Source organism: Arctopsyche grandis, chromosome 13, assembly GCF_051622035.1.
Source record: "Arctopsyche grandis isolate Sample6627 chromosome 13, ASM5162203v2, whole genome shotgun sequence".
Taxonomy (NCBI): domain Eukaryota; kingdom Metazoa; phylum Arthropoda; class Insecta; order Trichoptera; family Hydropsychidae; genus Arctopsyche; species Arctopsyche grandis.
Window position 1 is genome coordinate 14,513,658 of NC_135367.1, and position 18,621 is coordinate 14,532,278.

The 18,621-nt window shown below is 32.4% G+C and overlaps 1 protein-coding gene across 3 annotated transcripts in view; it reads right to left on the bottom strand.

Moving 5' to 3' along the window:
• The window catches only part of LOC143921252 (monocarboxylate transporter 9-like), a 56,318-nt gene that overhangs the window by 16,427 nt on the left and 21,270 nt on the right, over positions 1-18,621 (bottom strand). The window contains exon 1 of one of the 3 annotated variants that reach the window (XM_077444460.1): positions 728-975. The exons of the other annotated variants lie outside the window; for them this stretch is intronic. The gene's annotated coding sequence lies outside the window, so the exon portion shown is untranslated. Of the gene's footprint in view, positions 1-727; positions 976-18,621 lie in introns of those variants that run through there. 3 annotated transcript variants of the gene reach the window in all.

The window sequence follows — 18,621 nt, forward strand, 5'->3', positions numbered from 1 at the left end:
TCACCACATAGAATTAAAATTTAGGTATGTTTCCGCTAGCAACGATCAGCTGATTCCCCACTATTATACACAGTGTCGTGTATAAAAAAAAATCGCACTTTTGGCACACGAATATGGGACGGGAAAGTTAAACGTATAAAAATACGCCGTTTAATTCTTCCTTATGGTCAATTATTTAAATTTATTGTAAGTCATTACTCACGATAAATATTTAAATTTTATATTTTCACAATGAATATCACTCAAGTCAGCTCACAGGATCGCACCCAGTGACCACTCGGTGCTTAGTATCAACGCAACCACCGAATCGAAAAATGCGAAAAAACTTGTACCGTTGGTACACATTTTAGAACGACACTGTATTACTCAATTACACTATATGTACATAAAGTACACGTGTCCACATAATAATGAAATATGTATATGTACTACTCACATTAAAAAAAAATAGTACATCACAAGAAAAGAATCACTTCAACCCTGAACCCAGAACTTATCGTACAACACAAATAATCTCAATCGATAATCAAAATTCGAGTAATAAAATGAATTCGAACGACAAAAACACTGTATTCCGTAAACAAGAACTGAACGTTATCAAAATACAATAAAAGTCAACCAACAACACCCGATTAATCAACCGGACGATACATCCAACACACAAACAAACACTTTAAGAAACGTCGAACGACAATCCTAACAATAACAAGTACATATGTGTACAAACCGTGTTCTCAATGACGAAAAGTTGACAATGGCCTGGCAAAACAAGCGTCGTCATAGTAACCGGATGCAAAAACTGTCACCAAACTGACCACTGTTCCGGTCTAATCGCCGAACAAGATAACTAAATGCGTTCCCGCATCACCCAAGAGCATCGGTGAAGGAAAATTGTGAAACGTGTGATGGACCGATCGAGAAGAACGGAGACGGACGCGAAATATGACCAGACCTCGCGACGTTCTTGAGTCGACTAGCATTTTCAGTGATTAGAGCCAAACCGATGTATGTACATACACCATACTGATATATTTATTGTTTGTGTGTGTATGAATTTATTCAACGAACAGATAAAAGATTTATACACGAGTCGTACTCGCATATGCTAGTGTTAGTTTAGTAGTGGCGTGAGATTTTGGCGCCAAATTTGTCTGATCCAATAAGTATACAGTGGAGGATTTTTTATATTCAACAAATTTAAGGTAGCCAATGAACCCAAGCGATTTTTCATACAATAAAAATGGATTATAATAAAAAAAAAAACAAAAGAATAGAAAAATTTAAAAACAAATACATTCTTGAATTTATTATTTATTAGGTTTTTTATTATGTACTAGCTGAACCCGGCATGTGTTGCAATGTCAAAATAACGCATACAATTCCCGTTCCCGCGTTCGTTCCCGTTCCCATTTGTCGGAAAAACGCAGGCAGCGAACACATTTGAAATTATTGCGTTGCAATGACACTCATTCCCGTTTTTCCCGTTTCCGTTCCTGTTTTTAATAATCCTGAATGTCCCATCGTAATCGGTTCAGTGGTTTAGGAGTCTATTCGAGACATTAATTTTTATATATACATACATATATAGATTTATTTGAATTACTAATAATAATACTGAAGAACAAAAAAAAATTACCGAAGCGGAGATTAATCAATATTTACTAAGTTTGAATCAATGACTTCGAATATGACAATGGTTTTCGTTGGGTTGCTCTAGTTTAAGAGATAGGTTTAAAGAAATTGGCGATTGACTTTTGCACTCTTTCACTCAAAATCTAGTATTGTTGTGCTAAAAGTGAGTATTGGAATCAATGGTCAAATGTTTTTTCTATACATTGTGATATTTTATTCCTTCAAAATACGTATAATTAATTATTTAAAGAATTTTATAAATCAAAAATATTTTTTTTTTCCCGTAATTTTATGAGCTAATTTCGTTTAATATTTATTTATAATTTCAAAGTATTTCAAAGCAAAAAAAGTCACAATCAATATAAAAAAAAAACATTTGACTGTTGATTCCAATAATCACTTTTGGCACAGCAATACTAGATTTTGAATTAAAGACTGCAAAAGCCAAAAATCTATAAAAATCGCACATTTTTAAAAGGTTATATCTCTTAAACCAGCGCAAACCAACCAAAATCATTGTCATATTCGAACCCAGTGAATCAAGCTTAGTAAATATTGATTTATCTCCGCTCCGGTATTTTCTTTTGTTGCTAAGTGTTATTAGTAATTCAAATAAATACATAATAAACATAATGAATTCCTAAAGGGTTTGTTTTTTAATTTTCCTTTTTGTTTGTTTTTTTATTATTATTATTTATTATTAATTTTTATTGTATAATCTCAGATAAAAAAACGTGATTTTGTGTTGCTCGGTGTAATTGATTTAGTAAACTATTCCGTACTTTAACCACTCTATTTGAAAAAAGTCCGATAAAAAAGTGTGACCTTTCAGATGAGTGTTGATCTCAAACTTTAAGAGGTTTATCGTAGGATAACCATAGGGTTATTTATTATATCCTATCTATGTTTACGTGCTACTCGATGAATTGACTGTTTCCTCAAAAATCGTAAATCAAGTGGTGCAATCGTTACTTCTACTTAGGTTCTGAGTACAGTAAATTTGTATGTTTTTCAGTTCATTCAGATTAAAAGATCCCAAGTTGAAAATCTTTATTGTTAGAGTTTAGTAAAAAAAAGTCAAATCAAAATTGAATATTTATCGCATCAAAGCCTTCCATTTATGTCTGAACACTTTCGATAGTACTTGTATAACATTATATAATATTACCTCCAACGGAAACAAATAATGAATATAATTGTACTAAAATTTTTTTTGCTATATCATATCATATTTTCCAATAGATTTTTTTGTAAAGAGTTTAATTGTTTGGAAATCAAGACCTCCTGCAGAGTTCGTGTATCAAATGGCTAAAATGATAACAGTAATTACTACATGTCAAATGACAACAACACCAATATGTACATATGTAACAAAATCCCAAGACGAATCAATACATTATATGGAAATACATATGTATTGATATGATATGGAAATATTTTTTTTCTTTGTATCAATGCTTAAATAACTGAAAATTACATTATAAAGTATTAAATCATGTATTAATCACAATTGGAGGTATATAAAATAAGAAAATATCATATATCCGAGATTTTATCTTCTTATCTTCTGCGTTAAATTATGATTAAAATATTTTTTGTCAAATATCATGTTATATATGTATTATATCGCAATGTCCTTGTTAGATAGCGAAATGATACCGGTAATAACTAGTGAGAAGAGAGTTTTTTTGCACATGTGCGACAGACGTAAATCCAAGGTGTTTATATTGTTTTCATTGCGTTATATAATAAATAACCCAAATTACATATTTCAATAACATAATTATACAAACATTTGGTTTCAAACATACATACATACATAGCTGTTTCACAATGCCAAACATTTACCACATTATGACATTACTTTCTGTAACATATAATATTATGATTAAGTTTCCTATTGCCATCTAAGGGGGGGGGGGGGGAGAAGAAACGATGATTTTTGTGGATAAGATTTTGATAGTACCAATTGTGTCATGCACGCAATAATCTATTGTATAAAGTTGAATGTTTGTTTGTTGGTGCGCTATACAAATCTATGTACATATTATACAATTTAGAATCACCAAATTTGGAATGTATGACCTGAATAACGCCGGGTAATTCAGCAAAATGGATATACATTTTAACACTGTTTGACTAACCAGTTTCAAATTTAAACTAAAATATCTGCTTTTGTTTTTAATAAGGCAACCTTTATATTCTTAATAATGTTATCATAAAAATTGCTGCCTGGGTAGAACCGTACACTTAGAAATAATTAATTACAAAATTGCAAATATTATAATAGTAATAGCACATTATTAATAAACGTTAATTTGAAAAAAAAATAATGAACAGAAAATAATTTAAATTTCAAATAAAACAAAAGAAGTTTGTTGTGTTAATTACGATTTTTTTTTAATGAAACCCACAATTTTGCATCCGGCATTATATATTTTTTTCCATTCCATTTTATGTAAAATTACCGCACTTTGCCGTCAAATATAAATAAACCACCGCATATTTCATTGTTGAAATCAAGTAAAAAATTTTCAACAAAACGATTTATTATTTCTCTATATGTTTGATATTTATTTATAAAGATACATACACACCCAGAGAAATGTTATAATAATAGAAGCGCCCTTTCGAATATATTTCTTGTTTCAATAACACGCGTTCCGTTTCCATAACTACGCAATATTGTACGCGTATGCGTATGCTATTGCCGAATGCTAGCTGTCGCCATGACGCTTTCATTACAACTTTCATATACAGTGTTAATTGAATAATATGTTACTTAAATTATCAATTTACTTATAAAAATGTATCCCATGTTGTTTATCGTGTGTTTTTGAATGCATCGTGCAATTTTTAACGATGCACTTGCCCATTGCCCTTGCCCAAAGAAGTTTTTATCCGACATACATACGTCGACCACCAAGCATCAAATACGACTGATGTTAAAATTATTTAGGAATGTCTGTGGACAATCGTCACTTGACAACAATATAACGCCTAAGCCACTTCTATTATTATAACTAAAGGCCGGATAACCAAGGTGCCGTTTATTGTTCAAATGTTGTAAATGCATTGTTAAAGGTTTGCCGAACCTTTTTTACAAAGCATTTACAACAATTGAACAATAAGCGGCACCTTGGCTATCCTACCTCTAATTATAACATTTCTCTGTATACACCCATTTATTTTTTATTTTACACAACATCTGTACATAAGTAATATTCAAGGTCAATTACAAAAAATGATTAACAATCACAGCAGCAGCATTTTTTAAAAATCAGAAAATTCGAGATGCTATAAATTCGAATTTCGCGAGAAATAGGACAGGGTTGCCAATTTGTTGGAACCGTTTCGATGAAATAAGATAAATTGGCAAACTCTAATAGGAAACGACCGACCTTGGAATCACATGTCCAAGGTCCAGCACTACAAAGCCAGGGACTGAACCCGTGACCACACAATTGAAAGCATTACACGCTAACCACTGATCTATGCTGCTGGTTAATATGTAATAACTAATTACGACTATTCACACTCTGTGTGTACAGTCTAAATTAGTCGTTTAAATTTCCCTCTATACGCACATTATAATGAGCGATGATTATAATAAACGGTGTTGTCACACAAAATGGCTCCTCTCTTTATTCATTGAGGGCGACAGCTGCCTTTGTAGCGTTATGAAAGAAGAAAGCCTTTTAAAAGAGGAACATAATAATAACGAATAACAATAATAGTACCTCAAAAAGAGGATATTCAATTTAGTACGTATTAAAATTTCAGTATAACGTGGAAATATTATAATATACATATAATAATAAAATAATCGAGGAACGAAAATATTAACCGACTCAAGAAAATTGTTCCAAAGATATTTTAGTTTTTTTTATACAATCGATACTTGACTAGCTTTCGAAAAATAGTTCTTGAGAGGTCTAAAATAAAGTAGTACAGAAAAAAATGATCACCGAATTATTTTGCATCCTATCATGTAACGGATGTTTTTTCACCCTTGTACCTGTTCAGTGCACAGTTGTATTTTCATAAGCCCTTTAATATACTCCTATTTTACTTCGAACAGTTTATCGGCTCTGATACTGTGTATGTATATTTATTTCAATAAATTGAAAGCCTTTTGAAATTTTCATAATAGGACCAAAAATAGTCTAGCAATTTATATATAAAACAATGAATAGATACAGTTTGAACGGGACTGCTAAAAATATAGGGGTGGCACCAAAGTTAAAGGCAGGGGGGTCAAGGACATATCGAAATTGGCAAACAGCCAGGGGTAGGCAAAATCTCTACCCACACCTACGATTTTCACTCATACTATTTTTACGTAACCGCGATTTTGTATACATATGTGCATATATACATACAAATACAGCGGTTGTTTTTCCGACTCTCATAAACGCCAATCAATACTCTACTAACTGACCGTTCGTTAAATCCGATCCTACATAATAAAACGTTGTTTGTACTCGAATGTTTCGTGTGAACGAAAATTTCATTTAAACTTTTATCTGAGCAGTAAAAATTTTTTCGGATCGAATTTACAACGTTCTGGTGCGTAGCATAAGAATCAATTTCGGCAGAATTAATTTGATTAAATTTTTTTGATCTGCTATAATAGCTGATATTTAATTCTAAATTAAACACACCATGACCTTTGACAACAGTTATCGTTTAACTAAACGCTGAGCTGGTAAAAAAAGGATGAGTCGTCAATTCGCTATCTAGCTGCCTTTGACTTACTTATTTTAATTGGATGATAAAAATGATCGTTAAAGTCTAATTAGCATTTTTTAACTAAACAAACACATATACATATGATTAATTGATTCTAAAAGGTCAAATATCAAAAATGTCTGAGAAGTTTTAGTTACAAAATATATACATATACCTATGTCAGTCGTCAGGAAATTATTTCGTGCAAAGGGCCAAATCAGCAAAAAATCACGCAATTACCAAAATTATGATTATTTTAAAATTACATATATCCAGATACATTCGAAAATCTTATAATCTACATATGTACATATTTACTTCAAATATAAGTATAAGGCTTAAGAATTTTTATCTGTAGGTACCTTCAAAAGTTGTAATATATTTTTTCAATCAAAAAATACAATAGATGTAAAATATTTTTAGTGATTATGGAGAAAGCAGTGTGATGGTGATTTTGGAGAAAGCAATAAAGTATAGAAATGCTTATTTATAAGTACATGGTTCGGTGATTATCCTACACAAAGTGACCGTCACGTCACTAAAATCTCGATCATGGAACATGTGGCACCTGAAAAATCCATCCATCCATCCAGGCACCTGAACAAGTACTCAAGTGCCAGATATTCCGTATTCGCGATTTTCGTGGCAAAAATTGTCGTGTGCGCGATTGCAATGTGCGAAATAATCCGTTTACCATAGCACATGCATCTATAAATATAATATAATACGTACACTTGAGTACATATATATTTTAAAGCAGAAAAAAAATAAGAATCGTTTTATATTTTCAATGCTATTTAGCCCTTTGTACGTCAGCGACTCACCCGTGAGTCGCACATTAACTCACCTAGTATGCTAGCTTCTCACGGGTTTTTTTCGATACTTTTACTATACAATATTTTTTCACAAAACTTACAATAGTTGAGCACAAAAAAAATGAGCACCATCTATGGAAATATGTACTTGGTTACAAAAATGAAAAAAAAACAATAATTTGAGTTTTCGGGACACTTTTGAAAAATAAGCAACACGTGTCATCAGGACTTCTACTTAATCCATTATATCAAGAAATCTGAAAGGTCCATAAACTCTCGCAAGGTTATCAATAAAATCAAGGTTGATGAATAAAATAGGCATCTATTTCAAAATACTAGCAGAAAACAGAGCATTCAATCAATACATATATAAATACAATAAAATAAAATTTGAAAGTCATATACATATGTATTATGAATATTAAAACAGCGAAAATTTGCACAAATGAAATTCACATTTTGATCGATTGTCTATATTTGCAAATGCAATATTGACATTGGCCGATTGGAAAGCAAAACATTCGAGTTCGATAAACCGAGTAGACGAGCGCGCATAAGGTTAACAGCAATACACCTTGAAAACAGTCCCCATTATTGTATACGAAACGTTCTAACGTAAATATGTATGTATGTCATATCTAATCATGCGTATATCTATCTATACGTGTATAAACAAATATTTTCATAAGGATTTAAGCAATTAAAAAAAAATTGATAATCTCTGACAATGCGTTCGGGTTCACTCGATTCGTGAACGAACGTTGGCCCGAGCCCCTCCGATTGTCAAACTGTTTCAATGTCGCAACCTCGGATAATTAATCGTCGATTATTAACATTTGATTATATTAGAAACGAAATGTAAAACGACCGCGAATTTAATATGTTGCGAAAGCGTCGCATTGCCAACAAATGACAAGGTTTGTATTATTGTTAATTAATAAATAAATACTTATGTATGTATGATTAAATTTGTTGGATTCTAATTAATTTCAGATATTTAAATTTCTATTCGCAGCAAGACCGGATTTACATTTCGGTTTTTTGGACGCATTTTTACGGCTATTTTCAGCTGAACAGAATTAGAAACTTGACGTCGGCATCAAAAGAGTTAGATGTAAACAACGAATGCGACGCCAACTTTGAGTGCTTGTTTTTTTATAAATTACAAATGCACTGACATGACAGATGATCTAACGTAATAGATCAGAAATTTTTCTTAAATAAAATATTTGAACTTCAATAAATATCACCGATACTAACTTTCAGTTCTATAGGACGAACAGTGGTCAAAAAATGCCCCAAAATACACAGACACACACATTTTTTCTATATCATGAAAACGTGATCAGTGATCGATTCCGAGTTCGAATCAGTCTCAGGTTCGAATTTTCGCATGATTACAAAACTTCATATATTGTTACTACGTTTATAGATAAAGTTAAAATACTCATGAATAAGTATTTTAATCAAAAAACAAAAAATAAAATCACTCGTTATAAAACATCTAATTTCAACTATGTATGTATGCCTTGATGCGACATGGGTAGTGGATATAGTGAAGGTAATGAAGAGGTTAAAATGGTAATTGGCGAAGATTGGCCGAAATATGGACAAAATAGGTGCTAGAATGGAACCTGAAAACAGAGACGAGTGGAAACGTAGTCCTGCCACATTAAGTATGAAGATGTACTAAAAACTTTTACAAAAAAAAAAATGTGTGAAGATAAGGTACATATCGATATCTCACAAGTTTAGATAGCATCCATTTGATGAATTATGTTGATTGAGTCATATGTAACTAAGAACCCAATATGTATTTTTCATTTATCTATTTACTTAATTTTAAATTAAGAGCTCTAAAAATAAATTCCATGTGATTGGAAAAAAATGGTTTTCCAAACAGATCTATGCATCTATCTATCTGCCTTCACACAAATGATAGGCATCGTATTTGATAACAAAGAATAATAACATATTTAAACAAAAAAAATACAATAGATTTCGTTATATTGGGTCATCACTTAATCAGAACAATGCGTGCATATTAAATCAAGAATATGACCTAAATTTGCTTCATATTATTTTGCCAACATGGCCCGAAATAATACACGACATAATATTTTACTGCATAAATAAAGTATTGATTGATCAACTTTGTAATAAAAATTGTTAAATATTTTTTATTTTCGTTTATTTAATAAAACCAAGTTATCAATTGTCGTTTTCAATGCACATTGTCCGAAATTGATAGGGATCGAAATCATAATAATACACTCGTAATGTATGTACATAACACGTGTATTGTAATTATAAATTTTATCAAACGACACTGTATCCATGTACATAAGATCGTACATGACGTATGCGACTTTATTGCTTGGAATTGCAAAGCTTATGATCGCCGATTTTACATTACACAATTTAATGACATGTTAAACACTAAACAAGGAAACATAACATACAATATCAAATTACTTACATACCATGTGCCAATACACGAATCCGTTAGATTCTAGTTTGAGTGCCTTTGAGCTCTGTACTTATGCTATCATCTGATTTGCGATCATTTTTATCGATCATACTATACTTATGATTACGGTTGCATAGTAACACATAAACAGTGATGATAGTAGATAAGTGTAGCTTGATTTCCTCATAAAAAAAACAGATCTATTAATTTTCTTAGTGACCTTCGTAAATTTGATTTCGACAAAAAAATAACTTTGTATCTAAATGATGAAGATAAAAGTAATGAGTACGAAAAGCGAGGTCAATCTTCCGTATAATTCGATGTAAGTAAGGGATTATTCTTATTCCACAGAACTCTCAGAAACAGAGATACTATTAGGGAAAAAACATACTGATTGGTACAAGTTGTTTTTTTTTTTTGGATAATTTTAAACATGCGAAAAAAACGCAGCACCCCTAGCCCATATACAGTTGCACAGTCCCAAAAATCACCCCCTAGAGTTTTCGGTGATATATTATTCTTGTATTTATCTTTGCTTCACAGTAATCGACAACGGTGAATCCCAAATTTGAAGAAATATAGAAAAAACTTTTCGGTTGCATATGCATATGCATATATGTATGTACATGCGACCTCCCAAACATATGCATTCTGCACGTGCAAATACACCCGAATTCAGTTTGGGGAACACTCACTGTTTACGGTCCCAGCTGCCAGCCAAGGACACGTGACGTCCCATACCACTCAGTGTTATGGGACGTCACGTGTCCCTTAAGAGACCTCTTCAAACTCATAACCCTTACTTCTAATCACTTTTAAAAAAATGGTACAAAAAAATTTGCTCATAAATTGATCATGAATTCAACAGAAGAAAAATATAAAAAAAGGCGCATTAGAGATTTGAAACTAAATGTAGTAAGTCAGATGCGTAAATATATTTTTAAAAGCATCATTTTACTCTCGCTTGATCAAAAATAGAGCAACAGTTACATATATCTAAATTTAATCCGCGTTAAGTCCGCGTGTGATTTTGTCAAAGGGTTCGTGGGCCACAGATTAAGACGCGCTGCTGAAAACATATTAAAGAGATTATCTCCGACCGAGTGGAAGACGTTCGACATCCGAAATATAATTTATATTTTGTGAACAAGCTTCAGCAATTATCCAATTCAGGCAATTACTGCGAATGCTTAAAACGACATCGTCACGAACGTCCTTGCCGAAAACACGCAAGAAAGGGTTGAAAAAAGAACACGCTAGCATAACATTGCGAACAAACAACTTTGTTGCGTAAGAAAATGAACTTCGCGACATTAGCCGTGAAAATTCAATAGTCAAAGGTCTCTCTTTCCTACCAATGGTTCTGCAAAATTAAGACGAGAAAACAAAATTGTTAAGATGAAAGAAAATTAAGATGAAAACTCAAGATAGAACCTATATAAAAACATCTTCGAAAATGTTTAAAAACCATTTTAACTGCGTATCTCACACCAAACAAATACCTCTCTTATTCTCCTGTTTGTGATCAATAATTGTTGACAATACTGTCACACCTCAAATTTCAGAAATAACGGTGAAACATCAGTATATAAAAAAAATAATGGTGGAAATAGAATTGAAATTCCAACCAAACATCTGATCTCATCTGTACCTTAAAACCGAGTTAATGGTTGATTTTTATTGCTTTAAAATACGTATAATCAACTACATATTATATTTAGCCAATTAAAGTCAAAAATATATATTTTTTGCTATTATGAATACGAAAAATTCCCGAATTTTGTACTAAGATAAAAACTACATAGTAGGTACTTTGATTGATTAATAGATTTAATTTAACAACAAACTATAAACACTTTAATTTTTTACTATAATGTTTATATTAAAAAAGTTTAAAATGATCTTTATTTGGGAGGGGCGCCAAATTTAAAATTTTGCCCCGGGCGCAACTTTTTCTTATAAGATTTTTTAAAAATTTTGCTTCGATTTACTAACAAAAACGATTTCCCTCAATTAAGCGCTAAATAAGCCAGTATATTTTTTCATTGAATAGCCTAACCTTGATTAATTTTTTTCCACAACATAAATTAGTAAATGACTCTTCATTACCCGTAAAAAATATGATTTTCGTATATTTACGTAAACAACACATATATTTTTTCAATAGACGCTAAATTTAATCCCGAGTAATGTCACTTAGCTTCGAGGAAATTCAATTACAATTACGAAAAGTAATTTTCAAGGATGAAACGATAGTAGACAAACACTATGGATCTGTTGTGCCGGATTGTGAAGATAACAAGACGCGTCACAAGTGCCATGGTAATAAATCACACAGTTGTTATTACGATGGTGATGATGATGATGATACGCACACCTTTCATAACATCAAATTATAAATTAATCAATCATGCGAAATTTGCGACGTGAGCACGCTTGGAACTTTATATGTTTAAATATTATCAAGTAAAAACTTTCTCTTCTTCGGATCAGTATTTAAATTTTCCCAGTGAAGCATTCGCAATGACTGCGCAACGCGATCAGTTGACAAAAGTGATTTACATATCGACGTAGAAAAGTATGTCGCACGTCACTGCCACCACCTCTCAAACTGTGCAAAACTTATCGGAGTCGGAGTTTTGGACTCGTGGATTTCTGGAGTCACCGTCGTTATAAATTCGAGCGACTCCGACTCCAATTTCACCTTTAAATCTCATTTAATTTTTTACTTAATAATGTTATATATACTAATAGTGTATCATCAATACCCAATATACATATGTATGTATGTATGTACATACGCATATGCAGACCTGAGACACAGTGTATCTATCATTTTATATTTCTCATATTTGGTTCAAAATGAAGAGATTCCGATACATATTTGACAAATTCGTTACGCTAAATGCATACATTTTATTATTTTATTTTATTGTACATACATTTCTACCATATGTACCAGGACAGGTTGCCCCAAGGCGACACATGGTCAATTTTTTGTATATAAATAGTAAGCATTACAATATATTGGCGTCATTAAGCTAGATAAATCAGCAAATTATAGCTGGAGACGGTTGATCTGGGTTTTAATAACTATCCAAATCTCACCAGCAGCATATATGTATGTATGTATATATAAACAAATGATTCCTCAATTCCGGCCCAAATTTGAACCCAAAACCCACTACCGGTAAACAGTAATAAATGATGTACAGGAATAAATGATGTACATTAATAAATGATGTACAGTAATAAATTATGTAAACAGTAATAAATGACGTATGTATGTATGTCTTAATGAAAAATAAAATAAAATATCAGTTCATTTTGTATGTGGCACTATGTACATACATACATATATGTAAGTACTTCAGAAATATTCGAAAATAAGCCTAATTGGAAAAAATGGAGAAAACTTGGGAAAAAGAAAATTTTTGCATGTTTAAATTCTTAAATCGGAGCCGTAGTTAGATTTTGGGAAACTTCACAATCAAAGCCGTGTTTTTTGACTACTCCATAGCCTTGATTAATACCGTAGCGTGGACGTGTAGAGGGTTTTCCGAGATGTAAGACGCAGCGATTAGTACTAGAGGTATTTCATTTTGGTTTGTATTTTACTACACAAGTATTTTAGCCTATTTTTGTTGGTATTTAATTATGAAAGATCGGTATTTATATAAAGAGACCAGTATTTATATTAAACCGCCAGTATCCATCTTTCAGTATACAAGTGGTCAGTATAAATAAAAAACCTCAGTATATATAGTATTCAGTTATTGGTCAGTATTTATAATAAATGGTCAGTATTTAAATATAAAAATTGTCAGTTAAATCCTAAGTTTTATTTTGACGAATGGCCAGTATTAATTTTTGATTGGTATCAACACAAGATTGGTACGATCCATCCAAGTAGTATTGGTATTTGTTCTGGCGAATGTACGTCAGATTTTTTATGCTGTCCATTTGTTATTTATACTGACACTTAATAATATAGTACTGGCCATTTAATTTATTGCCTTTTATTTTATTCAGTCTGGATCAATCACGGAATATATCTGTCGAATATATAAATATATATGTATATGCACAATCGTAGCAATAGATACAAAGTAAGCGAAACAAAACGACGTGATAAGGGTATTTCAAAAACTCAAAAAACCAAATCACATCAGAGATGAAAATTATGACAACTCCTCGTTTCCTGATTATGTCACATCGCGTCGCGTCTGTACCATAACTATGATTGTAGTCTTACTCGTCAATGACTGTTCGCATCGCGTCGCGCCACACTGCACGCGCCTCACTCACAAGAAAAAGACAAAATGATATTCATTTTGAAGATACGCATGTGAAATTTTGCGAAACGAAAAAAAACTGATTTACATATCAGAGCGATACAAAACGAAAGGTAAATGACCGACGAGCCCTTCCAGAACCTGTTCTACACATTTTAAAGGAGGCAACGGAACAAAAAATACAGTATCAAATATTCACCGAACGGTATCGAATTCCAAACAATATTTTCGAAACGTATTGGAAAAACACTATGCATAAATTTTCCTCGCAAAATGACTCCCCATAAGTTTGCGTGTCTGCTTTCAAACTCTATACAAACACGGCAGAAAAAGGTCATGATGAATATAATACTATTATGTATAATACGACGGCCATGGTTAATTTTTAGGGGGGTCACAGTATTCTGATCGAACTGACCTTTTGATCGTGGTAAAAAAAGGGAAAAAAACAGAAGGTTACGTATTCTGTTGAATTGCTAAATATGTACGTTATCCATACCCTCATTGATTCGACTTCAATTCAATTATCCATATATGTATATGTATACATATATGAGAGATGGACCCAGATGAAGATCTAAGAATCCGCATCGAGATGGCTAGAACAGCATTTGTAAAAATGAAGGCGGCGCTTACAAACAAGCATCTCAATCTTCATACGCGGTTGAGATTCGCGAAGCGCTACGTCTGGACAGTATTACTACACGGATGTGAGACGTGGACTCTGAAAACCAAGATGATCAGCCGCATTGAAGCTTTTGAGATGTGGGTCTATAGGCGTATGCTGAAGATTCCGTGGACCAAAAAGATATCAAACGAAGCTGTCCTCGGCATGATGGGGAGAGGCAGGGAACTTGTTTCTGTCATCAAGCGGAGAAAGATGGAGTACCTCGGACACATGATACGGGGTCCAAAATACGAATTTCTCCGTTTGATAACCATGGGGAAAATAGAAGAAAAAAAATGGATTGGCAGGAAAAAGTTATCTTGGCTTCGAAACATGCGCATGTGGACCGATATGAGCGCCGAAGAGCTGTTCCGAGCCGCTGAAGACCGATGCGGATATATTCAAATAATCGACGAGGTGGTCTCCAACGTCCGGATGCGGACAAGGCATTAACAAGAAGAAGATATGTATACATATATTGAACTGTAAAGATGTTAACATAAATTAAATTTAAATATTTCGTTGATGAAATACTTAGAAAATACTATGATGTTGGGGCAATATGGAACAAGAATGTGGAATGTTGGGGCAATATGGAAAATTCTCTTCATCTAAACTATTATGCATGTTAGTAATAGAAAACAATATTTCATACCGATAACAGTTTTAATAAATTAGTTAAAAATATAATATCTTCTTTATTGTGATAAAGGTAGCAGATACATATGTGCACGTATAATGGATTGAAATAGTAATTGGCATGAGAGATACTAAAATGGTATCAAGTGGAGCAATGAAGGAATGTAATTTTTTTTTTTTTTAATTAAATTTCTAGTTTACCATGATGCCATCACAGGTTGCCACTGAGTGACACTTATGGCATTAACATCCAGATATATACATTTATAGAATATAAATTTGAAATCAGCAGCACTACAGAAATACTCCCGAATAAACTATTTTCAATCGAGGTCAACCTAGGGTTCAACCTACGGCTCAAACCTAGGAACCTTTCGGTGGTTAGCATTAACGCAACCACCGATTTGTACAATTGCGTAACCACCCTAGAAGTTTGCGAAATACTACTTGCAAAGAGTGGCGTGCCGTGAAAACCACTCTGTTTTTGTCACACAGCTTTACTTACGTGTGCGCGAGCAGGATACAAGGGGACTCGGTATGACGACACCTAGTCCCCTTGTATCCTGCTTTCGCACGCTTAAGCAAGGCTGTGCGACAAAAACAAGGAGATTTCCACGGCACTCCACTGCTTACGAACCCAATTTAAGTTGGACATATGTAAATCGCGAAGGCAAGATTTAACATATTTAATAAATTAAACCTAATTTATATGACGACGAGTGTTCAGCTGAAATCGGAATGAAAATGAGATAAATTTCATTACACAATGCCAGTGGATGACGTGACCAATTTAAGGTATATAAATATAAATATATAATATGTATAGTAGCGGGATTATGGGAGATAATATCTGGCAAAACACGAAGAATTTCAAAATTTAATCTCCGGAGAAATTTAAAGCGTACATCGCATCGCGGTAAACATACATACATACATACATACATATGTACCTACATACATAGACTCAAAATTCAATTACATACTGAGTAATACAAAGTTCCAGAAGTATGTAAATTTCTCATGTACATAATACAACAAAACAAACAATAATAAATTCATTAAATTGTAATGGATGACATCGCACACGATTTTATAATTAAATATATTATATTGTTGTTGAAATTAAAAATGCTGAAATTAAAACTGTTCTACATGAGACATCGATGGAATGTCAATGCTCACCAGAAACAATCGCATGTTTAAGAGAGATTAAAAAAACAAAAACTGATGAAGTGAATTTCAACAAATGCTGTTTGGATTGAATCAGCAAAAATGTTTGAAAATAGAAATTTTCCAATAATTTGCATTTTAGCCCTTTTATTCCCAAGCTATTTTGAGAAGTAAACACATGCGAAGAAAAAGGGGTAGTCTTTATTTTATTATTTATCTCAGCTAATATTCATTTTTGGGTATCAACTATTTTGTGATGATATATAGTGTAATAAGTAATATTTATATATTTATTGTATGTACATAGGTTGTAAAGCAAATAAATGAAAATAAAAATGAATTGCTGTCAAATTATTTTTTGGACATACATACGTATGTACATAGTATGTAAAATAACATACTTGAAAATCGATATCTGGTTTTCTCGACATGGATAATATGCAGAATGCTTTTACTCACAAAAAACGGTTCGCAGTTAAGATATGTAAGTGAATGGCCGATAAACTGGCCCATTGAGATTACAAGGTTTAAAAAGGAAAGCAATAAAAAAAATTTGTAAAAATATACAATAAACCATTAAATTATTCCATCATTAAATTATTCTATTAATCGAATGATTATTAAGGTATTTATAAATACATATGTATGTTCATACATATATATGTACATACATAGAATTATGTGTTTTTTCCAATCGTTATTTTACATATATGTATGTATATGTATATGTACCTATATATACACACGTACCTTTATATGAAACATTAATTTTCCTTTGAACCGTCATCTATGTATGTATAATAAGATAAATGCCTAGTCTACATGTTTTGTATATGTATTTATATATCTATATTTAAAACTACATATGTATGTATCACATTATTCAGAAAATGGATTAAAGTGATATTTTCTCCGCAATGTTACGCAACGGCAATATTGACTGCCGATTTTAGCGCATTTGACGTCAATCGTTTTGCCCCAAATAATTACACCAATCGACAGATACATCGAGGAAGATTTTCCGCCGAATTTTGCGAATCGCCCTAAAGAACGCGAGCGAATGAAAAATGGCGAAAGGAACCGTATAAGGGAGGAAAAACGAGAGCCGAGAACTTTACGCAGTTCGGGAAAATACGAGAGCGTAATGGCCGACGATCTGTCAGCACCATAATTCCGCGAAGGAAAATGGAAAAATAGCGTAATGTCGACGGGGAAAAAAATTCGAGACATTGCCGAGGTTAACTCCGCTCGACGAGGCAAGAAGAAAAGGCAGAGAAAATATTCAATTATTTCAAGTGGAAGAGGAAAATTGAAACGAACGGTAATTTAATGATGACTACGTCGCCGCCACAGCCTCCGTACAACCCCTCGGGAAAAGCCGAGGAAAAATTAAAAATTCTGATGGTGCCAAAAAATTACAATATTTCGTTCAAAAACCGAAGGACTTCAAATAATTGTATTCCGCTCCTAATAAGATAATCCTTCAAGTTTGATTATAATAAAATGTATATAAAGACTACATACATATATGTATATATACATATAATATAATATATGTATGTATGTATATAGTGCCATTACGTCTAGCATCTAACTTTACAAGATAAATTGCTAGGGATGACTAAGCTTTTTCATCCTCTGTCAAACTTTGTTTAAAAAAATTCGAAATGAAAAAGAAAACAGTACTTAAATACAATTTCAGAAGATGAAGAAATGTACGAATTTGAAAACAAATAAGGATGATATGTATTTTTAGGATCCCAATGGTATTATCTTCAATTTATGACAAGCAATTTACCGTCCGACCCAGATAATCGTATAGCGAAAATAATATGTGGTGTTTGACAGCCTGAAGACACTCATCACTGTTGGCGTAGATAGAACGATGGTTGAAGAGAGATATCACCAATACGTTAGATCGAACAGATTCATTCCGCAAAATGTTATACTCTGGAGAAAATCAGAGAAATTTTTACGAGAAATCTTCAAAATATATACGTATCTTCGAATAATACACAGAAAGAAGAAAACGACAATACGAATATGTGTAGAAAGGTTTTTTTTACAAAAACCAAGACTACAAAATCAGAGTCGTCAAAAAATAGCATAACTTCAATCGACAACAAATTTCAGATGAAAACGAACCCCAAACAACAGATAATTGACGACGCACGATGATATGAACATACAATTGGTATATTA